The 10,742-nt window shown below is 48.2% G+C and overlaps 1 long non-coding RNA gene across 1 annotated transcript in view; it reads right to left on the bottom strand.

Annotated features, from left to right (window-relative positions):
- Window positions 1–1,733: 1,733 nt before the first annotated feature.
- The window catches only part of LOC149341945 (uncharacterized), a 28,345-nt gene continuing 19,336 nt past the window's right edge, over window positions 1,734–10,742 (bottom strand). Inside the window, exon 2 of the long non-coding RNA XR_016282657.1 lies at window positions 1,734–1,941. This is a non-coding gene — a long non-coding RNA (uncharacterized LOC149341945). The remainder of the gene's footprint in view (window positions 1,942–10,742) is intronic.

Raw genomic sequence — 10,742 nt, 5'->3', positions numbered from 1 at the left:
CCCGAGCTTGAGAATGAAACCGGTACAGTTTCCCACAACAGACAGCGGGAAATAAGCGGGGAAGACACATATATCCGGTCCAGACACGCAGGGGACCGCCCCTGGATATGCGTGAATAGGCCAGCTGCATGGCATGGAGCCCCTGTATCAGTGAGTCCTGCGTTGTCGGCAACATGCGACAGCACTTCGCCACCCCTGTCCCTTTGAGCAGTAGGCTCGGCTCGCTCATTCAGGCGACATACACAATTAAAGTCTCCCATTAGCGCAACGTACAGATCACAGTCGAGGTGGTTAGCCATGCCTTAGACATATCGACATGCTCAGCAGCACTTTGCACTTTGCATTTGCTGCTCGTTTTCCTTTTTTCCCCTTTGTTCCCCTCCCCAAGTGTAGGGTAGCCAACTGGGCATCGCCTGGTTAACCTCCCTGCCTTTCCGTCCTTCTCTCTCTCTCTCTCTCTCTCCCTCTCCGCAGCACTATTTGACGCATAAACATTGATCAGCCTCCATGGCTTCCTGTGGAGCAGAAAAACGCCGCTCATTAGCCGCCGCCCTTCAGGGTCGGTATAGTAAGACAACGCAGAATAAGGAAGACCCTTTAGCAAAAACAAGAAGCAACCTGCCGACAAACCGCCAGCACGCGTCACGAGAACATTATAATCTGACAAGATGGGCCTTAATTCCCTATCTGTCTCCTGCTTACTCTCAATCTTCGTCTCCTGGATGGCGGCAAAATCAGGCGGCCTGCTGCTGAAAAGTGTGCGAAGTTGCACCTGCATCTGGTGAGACCTAAGGCCAAGCAGACTCAGCGTTGCAAACACCAGCTGTGCTATCGCTTCAGCCAGTCGCGCTTTGCGCTGTTGTTGTTCTCTTTGTTAAACTGCAACAAACTCTCGCGCTGTGCATTACACATCGTCGTCTTCATGAAGTTCCATTCTCTGCGCGAACAGATCAGAGCTTAGCCTAGGTCTAATACCGTAGCCAGACGTATTGACGACCCAGCAAAGCTAAAACATGAGGCAACTAGGCTGAACTCATGGTTTCGAACGTCGGCTGCTCGGTTTAACTACGTTAAAAGCCTGTCACTTTCCTAAGCTTCACAGCGAGAGCTGTAGGGATGCATTCTGCAGGCTAGGGTCGTCAACGTCGTCGTCCGCGCACGCCCTCGTGCTGCACCCCCTTACGTCCCATGACTGCAACACCATCGACGCCGCACCCCTACCTCCCCAACCAACGACTGGTTACCACACTAGGCCCGTCTAACATCCTTAGCGAAAGGCATTTACTAAAGCTTACCTTCGGCGCGCAAGAGTCGAACGTTATAACTGCAATTGCCAGAGTTACGAAACATTCCCACACACCCCACCGGCTGCAGGTATGATTAGCATTACTGCTGGAATAAGCGTAAAAAGAATTTCTTTTTTTTTTTACTGCTGACGGACTATATACTATTCGCTGCAACGCACACATTGGTGATGAAAATTGTCCCGTGTCGCTGTGTTCTGATGTTTAATACCATTGTGGCTGTGCCTCTGACTTAACTAAATTTCTCCTCGCGGCTTCTTCGGAATGAGCCTCACTGGCGCCAATGTATGACTGAGCAGCACTCCACGAGAACCCAAGACAGCATTTAAGCGCTTTGTGTATACGGGTTGTTGAACACAGCGGATGGGGGCCTTTTATTTGTTCTCGCTGAAAAATATTTTAAAAAACACAAAAGAGAGAAAAAGGAAGCGGGGGCCAGCAATGCTTTACTGGACTTGTAGCAAATTCAAGATAAAGGAAAAGGAGTAAAGCACTCAAAACAAACAAGAAAAAACGCAACTTAACGGAAAAGCAGTGAAGTGATAGAAAAACCAAGAGCAAAACAAAATCCATGGCGGCAAGGCACAAAGCTCCAGGCAAGGTGAGGAGGGGAAGGTAGACATCCGGGAGGTTGCAGCTGAAAGTAGAACAAAGAAAAAGAGAACTGTATCACAAGAACCAGAGAACGACGGTGATATAAAAAACAGAACGAGTAGGAAAAAAATTGTTACAGAGCGTTCCTTTTAAGAAACTGCAAGACATCTAAAACAATACAACAAAAAAAAACAATTAGGAAGATGGTAACGAAAGTGAGGCAGAGGTGAAAACCGCAAATAAATAAATATGACAAACAATTGCCCGTAAAAAAAAAGACAGACGGAAACGTCACAGGAAAGAGAGCAGATGCTACAAGTATGAGAGAGTAAAGAAAGAGGATACAAAAAAAAAACAGAAACATAACGGCAAAGTAGGAAGAGGGCGAAAATACAAAAATCAAATTAATCACTCAAGTACAGAATTATACGAAGAAATAAAAGGGAGAAACAGACTGATCTGGCTGACGACAAATTGTTAGCCTGCAGGAAGAATTTGACAAAGCAAAGGAATCGTTGGTTAAATACTAGCATGGCACACTGCGGCGCTACAAGAATAGGTCTAAAAATTGAGACTGAGAAGAGATGGAAAAAACGAAATGACAACAGGGTAAGTGAAGCAACAATGGGGGCACACAGGAAAAAAAAACGCTCACATAGCTGAAAACGTGGACCGATAGAGAGCACGCCCATCACTAAAGATTTAGGTAATACTAGAACACCCGAAATAATCGGTCGGGTGGTGGAAAGACCCGCCTAGAGTATATCGAAAAAGAGACGCGCGAAATACATAAAAGATTCTCGGGCTAAAAGGAGCAAAATTAAAAGAAGACAACAGGAGAAAGGGAGATCCGCAATTATGTATGTAGGCTGTTTGGTGGAAGAGTGCTGAATACACAGACAGAAAAGAGCGAAAAGGAAAAGAAATTAGAAGAACATAAGATAAAATAGCATTAAAGCATGTTATGAAAGCAAGGCAGTATGAGTACAGGCCAGAAAGGGCCCCAAAAAGCGCTAGAGGGGCACAGGTGGAAAAGAGAGGGTGCAGAATGTGAGCCCAGCTTCCTTCAACAAAAAAAAAAAAAAGCAGTGATGGACTCCCCGGAGCAACTTTCTGGCTACAGCCTTCGCTTTACACCGCCGGGGTCAAGAGAAAGGCACGAAGTGTAGTTTTACTTTTACCAGCGCCGTCATCGACGGGAGCCCTCGTTATCGTTCAACTTGACCATCTTTGCTCAGGATGGTCTGGCCGGATGAAGCCTCCTTGTCGACACGTATGACAGGCCACGACCCGGGGAAGCACTCGTCGTGGCTTGTCTCTCAGCCTGCTTCGCTGCACATCGCGCGGCAGACGACGCTTTATCGCCAAACGACCGGGCGTAGGACGACGAACGACATAGTACATGATCCGAATGCCGTGGCGGTGAGCTTGTATACATACGGCAAAGCGCGTTCTGTCCAGTGTCAGCACCAGAAGAAAATAAAAGGCATGAGACAAGTGAATTGCCTCGTCCTATCTAAAGTACCCGCGCTAGCTGGCGGCACCAAAAGAGAGCCGCTGGTCGCACGAACTCCTAGTCCTGCAGCGCGCTCAGCCCCTCGCTTTTTCCCCCGCTACAGTCAGCCCGGCCTCCACCGTTCTCTCGGTCTTGGTTCCAAACGTAGTTTCCCAAATCTGGACGCCCTCAAGTCGGTGAGGTCTCCCCGGGGTGAGCAGCTGTCTTCTGGAATGACGAATCAAATTCCGCGGATTCTTGGGGAGCCGCGACTGTGTAAACACGAGAGCGCGCGGGCTCATGCGTGTAACGTGCATGCATGTTCTCGGAACCGCGCTCTTACGTGCGGTCGAAAAGAACGCCGCCACATGCAGTGCACAAGGACCCAACACGAAGGGCGAGAGAGCAAGCTTGCCCTCCTTCGGCCGTCGCCGACGGAGCGATTTTACGAGCTTGGGGCCATGGCGGTGTTCCGGCCTCGCGTGTGCACGCACGTGTGAACTTGTAAAATTGCTTCGTATACCGCCGGTGGTGGTACCTGCACTGCCTTGGCCGAGAAAACCTAAGAAATATAGTGAAGGGTGTTCACACTCGAGGCGCTGCGTTCCGGGGAGCTGCGGCGAAAGCATGGAGAGCGAGAACGATTTTTTCTCTTTCCCTTCAGGCTATTCGTAACAGGCGAAAGCCATAAAATGAAAACATTGACGGTTTCTAGGAAGCACACACATATATCTAACCAGTGCGCTTGAACGCTCGAGCTTCTTAGGGCACGCTCAAAGTCTTTAAACACATTCGCTATGGCGCTGGAAAAAAAAGTTTTCTCGCAACCGTATTCTGCTCCATGTCCAGCATTCTTGAACAAAAATATTCAATACTGGAAAACTGGCTATAGAAATATTGAATGTCCCTTATACAGCCAAATCTTCCTGCTCTAGTGTTTCCGTCACTCGCATCGAGCAGTTAAGACTGCCATAGGATAGGATAGGATAGGATAGGATAGGATAGGATAGGATAGGATAGGATAGGATAGGATAGGATAGGATAGGATAGGATAGGATAAACTTTATTTGGCTCTAGCACAAGTGTTTTTTTATGCGGTCAAATGAGTCCATCCGCAACGGTCGGTTGCCCCTATTCCAGGGCTCCGCTGTATGCTGCCGTCAGCTGAGCTCGCCGTATCAAACCGATCTGGTCATCGCGGCAGTCGCTGGAGAGCAGACCCTCCCATTGCTCCACACTTGGGTTTTGTATAACTGGGACGACGTCGACTTTTTGACATGCCCATGTTATGTGATACAGTGTAGGTTTTTCATGGCACCACGGACAATTGAGTGCGTAAAATGTGGGGTGAATTTTACTTAGTGTGTTTAGATCTGGATATGACCCCGTTTGAAGTTGTCTCCATGCGACAGCCTCTTTGTTCAAAGATCTGTGCGGTGGTGGGTACCGCATCCTGCTGCCTTTGTAGTTGTTGAGTATGGCCGAGTATTCCTGAGGTACTGGCAGGGATTCCTCAAGGTCGTTGAAGTTGGATGCTCGGTAGTTAGTATATCCTCGAGCTATCCTGTCCGCCTCTTGGTTTCCTGCCACCCCCATGTGCCCCGGTATCCAGATGATCTTATGTTTGATCGGCTTGTGTGGTTTTGCATGTGTTTGTTGCGTCTTGCAGTCTACAGAGCGGAGTATGCGGAGCGCTCTGTGACCGACTCTGCCGCAAAGATAGTTGCGGCAGGCTGCTTGTGAATCAGTAAGAATTGTCAGTGACCGCCCAGTCCGATAGCCCTCCGCTGCCGCTAGAGCGACGGCCACTTCTTCAGCCCCAGCTATCGTGCAGTCTTGCAGTGAGGCGCTGGTAATCTCGTGTAATTCCGAGTGACTACAGTTGCCACTGCGTTGTTGGTGCCTTATGTCATGGCGTATGTGGCAGCGTCTACATACACTGTGGTATCCTGGGATGCGTGTGTTTACGGTAAGCTGTCGGTACCTTGCCTCTCTGCGGTCTTTGTGGAGGTTAGGATCCATGTTTCTTGGTATTGGTGCCACCCTGAGCGTGCTGCGGTACTCATCGGGAATCGTTTCAGTTCTCAATATTTCTCGAATTTGTTCGGTGTAGCCCAGTTTTTTTAAAAGAACTCTGCCTGTGGGGGTCTGCTGTAGTCTGTGCATTTGGGCAACATGCTGCGTTTCCCGTAATTCCTCGGACGTGTTGTGTTATGGGGTAGTCGAAGTGCGGTTTTATACGCTTTGCGTGAAATCGCGTCCGCCTGTTGTATTTAATTCTTGATATGATGTAGTACGGGAGACTGTATGCCGCCCGGCCGACCACTAGGCTCCTGACCAGCTTGAGTGTGTCTTCTTCTCGCATGCCATGGCGTCTGTGTGAGATGCGCGTAATCATGCGGGCCACTTGGAGTGTAGATGCCTTTAATAGCGCAAGGGTATGAGTACAGCGTTGATTTGGCTGTATCCACATCCCTAGTACTTGTATGAGTCTCTTCTCTGGTATTGGTTCTCCTTCGAAGTAAACTTGTAGTCGAAGTTCTTTACTGGTAGGGACTGTTCGGCTCTGTTTTCCTCTCCAAACCCATAAGAGCTCAGATTTTTCGGTCGAGCATGCTAGCCCTCTTGCTTTGACGTAGTTTTCAAAGCAGGTGGCCGCTTCTTGTAGCCTATCCTCTTTCTCGCCGAGTGAGCTAGTGTTAGTCCATATTGTGATGTCGTCGGCATAAATGGCATGGTGGATGTCGTCGATTTCTTTTAGTTGCTTCGCCAGTCCGATCATGGCCACGTTGAATAGCGCGGGTGAAATGACCGACCCTTGAGGTGTTGCCTTATTAGGCGTTCGAAACTTCTCGGACCGAAGTTCTCCTATACCGATGGTTGCAGTTCTGTTTGATAGAAATGCTTTGACGAAGCTGTGAATCCTGCGCCCGCAGTTCAGGTCGTCCAGGCCCGTAAGGATTGCTTCGTGGCTCACATTGTCAAAAGCCCCTTTGACGTCTAGGGCCATTATTACGTTTTCTCAGTCCGAAGTACACCTTCATATAATTGAAGGAGTACGTCTTGAGCTGATAATTTTGCTCTAAAGCCGAACATGCTGTGAGGGATCAGTTCGTTGTCTTCCATGTAGTTTTGAAGTCTCTGCGTTACCACTCGCTCGTATAGTTTTCCCAGGCATGACGTAAGCGAGATCGGTCTGAGGTTTTCTATCTGCAGTTTCTTGCCTGGCTTGGGTATCATCACCACTTCGGCATGTTTCCACCCCTCGGGGGCCGTTTCAGCTTCCCAATGTTTGTTGAGGAAGTCTGTCAGTTCAGCGACCAGCGCATCGCTGAGGTTGCGGATGAGTGCGTTGTTTATTTCATCCGCTCCCGCAGCCGTATTTCTGGTGCTGTTTCGCATGGCCGCGTAGACCTCTTCTCGTGTGATGGGTCTGTCCAGATTAGCGTTATCGTCTCCCGGTACTCCCCTGTATAGGTCGGCGGGTTCGTGCTATACCAAAGCATTTGGCGCGCAATCTGTCGAGGAGTTCCGAGTCAGTGCCCTCGAACTGGTGAATCAACCGGTATATGGATTTATTGTTTTGAGCTTTTGTCTTAGTCGAATCGAGGAGCGCTCTAAGGATACGCCAAGTCCGTGTCGTGCTTAGCGTCCCACTAAGAGAATCACTGAATTGTGGCCAATTTTGTTTTGCCAGCTGTCTGGCGTATTCCTCTGCTTTCGCTGTAATTTCGGCGATTTTAAGCTTGAGTTTCCTGTTATGTTTTTGTTTTTTCCATCTCCTGGTGAGACTGCGCCTAGCATCCCAGAGCTTGAGCAGCCGACCGTCCATCTCGGGTGTTTCCGCTGTAGAAAACCAATGGGAAAAGCTTTAGATGCCAGCGAGGGAGTTATTAGCAAAACAAAATTAAGCCTGCCTATAGGATATCTGCGGATGTATTGATCGGTATACTGAAATATTAAAATACATAAAAAAATGCGTTGATAAACTCGTTTCTGCTTAAACATACTTTTGTTCAGAACTGTCGGGTATGACAAGCTGTATGCACACCGCGTGCAGAACACCGCGTATCTTTCAAGGGTCTAGGCTGCTCTTTGAAACATCGTCTCATTAATAATTTCAACATCGCATGCTACACACGGACACAGGACGGGAAAACACACACACGAGCGCTGAACTGCAACTTTATTTGAGAAAGGCGCCAACCTCTACATACCCCAAGGAACCGCCCACCAAGGTAAAAGTAGAATCACAGCACGTGTCAAGCCACAAGCAAGATAAAATGTTCAATAGTTAAGCATACAGTAGACCGCAAAAAAAATGAACAAAGATACAAAGACACAAACTACATCAACACCTGCCTTTTTTGCTATTTTTTTAAGGTTATGCGATATTGTGTGCATATATGGAACAACGGCAACTTTTTTATTTCGCTGCCTCACGTCAGCTGAAGCGTTAGTATTAGTGCGCTGAATGTTTTGTAGCATCTTTTTCGGCACAGAAGTGAGTACTTCTTGTGGATAACCTGAGTTCGTCAGCCTGCACACCTGAGCTGAAAACCTTTCTTCTAACTTATGCTTGCATGTTGCACATGAGTCACTTCAAGTGGAAAAGATTTGTGCTTTTACCACCTTTAAAAACGATTTTTTGCCCACTGTTTGTTACGCAGAAAAAAGGGCATGTGAAATAAGTTCTTCTCGCTGCTTCTTGTAATCTTTCTTCTTTTTTTGCGGTGTACTGTATGCTTAACTATTGAACATTTTATCTTGCTTGTGGCTTGGCACGTGCTGTGATTCTAGTTTTACCTTGGTGGGCGCTTCCTTGAGGGTATATGTGTAGAGGTTGGCGCCTTTCTCAAACAAAGTTGCAGTTCAGCGCTCGTGTGTGTGTTTTCTCGTCCTGTGTCCGTATGTAGCATGCGCTGCTGAAATTATTATGAACGACCAACTAGCCCGTCAGCTCACTATCTTCTCATTCATTCATTAAACGTTAAGTTTGCATAGAATTTTTATGCGTATAACATGCATGGAATTTCTGCGTCGATAACATGGCGCATGGGGCAACGCTGTGAGAATGTTTTAAGATAATAAAATGGCTCCGCTGACTGACCGAAAAATGGCAATAATAAGAGCAGATAATAAAGGATTGAAACCATTACGTGTTTCATTCTCGCCGCATGGCTGAACAAAAAGGTAGCGTAACAAAAGAGGACCACAGGAGAAAGACACCCCAAACATGAACAAGTATGTGTCACCAACTAGCCCAGCAACAAGTTTTATTTTACCACACGGTGCTCGATAAAACTTGAAACACAGCATATTCTGTATCCCTATTCATTTGTGCTGCCGCAGTAGCGTATGCACAGCCTTTGTCAAAAGTTTGGAGCCCAGGGGGTTTGCATCAGAGCTACACTGTGTGGTTCGTAATGCATCTCCAGTGCTCCAAATTTCCCGAAGGTAAGATGATTTCTGGTTCTGCCCCTTCCAATGGATAGGGCTGCCACGAATGCTTCAGGAGTCCCACTACAAGGCTTAGAAGCAAACCCCCTGGGCTCTAAACTTTTGACAAAGACTGTACCTTTACATGTAACAGGTTCTTATAGAAAGCTGTCCGTTGACTGTGAACTATCGGCCTTCTTTTCCGAGGGTGCACCTGTTATCCAGGATGAAATCGGGAGTGCTTGCGGGATGTAAAAACTAACGGGCAAGAAAAATTAATTTGGTCTAGCATATAAGCTCCTCTGGGCGACAAGTGAGAAAGCTTAATTGACGCATGTAGGCTTCCAAAGGCGGCTGAGCTAACTAAAGTGTGAAAGAGAGCCTTCGTACATCGAACAATACGAGGAAATGACAACCTTGTAACGAATCAGCGTACATATCTTTTCGTCTTTTTGCCAGTTCATATATTAGCACCAGGAAACGCTTTGCACATCACCTTACAGATGCATACAGTATGCGAAGCCTGGCGTTTTCTTGCGCCGTCAAAGATGACGACGACTTTAACCACAGGCTCCTTGGACAACTGTCGTAGAAATCGATTGTAATGGTCGGCGTTGAAGAGCAATTCAGCCTTCTTATCTAAATATCACAGCAAAAACCGTAAAAGCGTGCCTCCCGTGGAACATAAGAAAAAATCCACACCTTAAAGAGATGTCCATAGCGAGTTTGTAGGAAAACTTTCGCGAGCTCTTTCTCGTTGCCGCTAATAAGCTGCGAAGCTTCGTAATAGTCGTCGAGTGTATATATGTGTGTAAAAAGAGTCTGTCATCACTCTCCCTCACAAAACACACACGCGTTCCCCAAGCGCATTCTTCAGGTCAGCCGTCCGCGCCGTGAATAACGACGGGGACGTGGCGGATATCCTAATTTATGCGGGGATCAAGTTGCCAACACTCGGAACGCTGGCGCAAAATGATGAGGAGACAAAGCCTCCCCACGGATTTTCCGCAGAGAGGACGCCGCTCGTCGCTCGCACCATACAGGGACAGGCGTTGGCGGAGATCCGTATATGCGGACGGCGCTTAGCACTTGCGCCGGAGCGCCGCGTCTAGCAGAGACAAACGAATTAACGATCTCATAAAAGGTCCTTTGTTCTGCCTCGACGCCATATGGCGAGGCCTGCCAGGTATAGAGTCCTGCCCGCAGTGCACTGCGTGGAGTCACCGAAGGCTGTTCAACGTGCACGGACGCTTCGTCCGAAACCTACACGCCGCTTTCCGACCTGGTGAGTGCGTTGAGAAAGAACTGTGTGCGTGTCAAGGGCTTGAAGGTGCACGGCTATTTATAGACAGACAGCGCCATGCCAATGGCGCGTAGCTGCTGTTAGCGAACCCATGCCTTCATGTGAGCTGACAGGGAGAATGACATCTAATGAGGCATAAAAAATTTTTCCCGAGGAGGCGCCGTTAAACGCACAGTTATTGACACGGGTCTCTCTGCGGCATTCGCAGCACCAAATGGTCATCCGGTCCGGAAGTCGGGGAATATAAATGCATGGCGACGTACGTTCCTCCATAGCCGTCCATCGCGGTCACTTGACTAGCGGGACGTATTTAATTCACGCAGCCCTCGTTGTCAGCCAGCGATGCTATGTTCAGTTTGTGGCCGTTTGTGACACGCGAGGGATGTTTTGTGTCCAACGCGCGCAGCATGACGCGTCAATCACCAAAGGTCGGAGCACCCTCACCGCGAAAGAAGGCGCATTCAATTCAACGTGCTGCGTGTCTGGGACCCTTGTTGTCTATCGCCATTAACAGGGATGGTCCAACGGCATCCTCTGGCACCATTACCTCAGGTTGCACCAAAATGCTGACAGCATAACTTGGCGTACAAGCGTGCAAAGTCATTCT

This window comes from Amblyomma mixtum, chromosome 5, assembly GCF_055824585.1.
Source record: "Amblyomma mixtum isolate Tamu chromosome 5, ASM5582458v1, whole genome shotgun sequence".
In the NCBI taxonomy this organism is placed as follows: domain Eukaryota; kingdom Metazoa; phylum Arthropoda; class Arachnida; order Ixodida; family Ixodidae; genus Amblyomma; species Amblyomma mixtum.
This window is presented reverse-complemented; position numbering and strand designations above follow the sequence as displayed.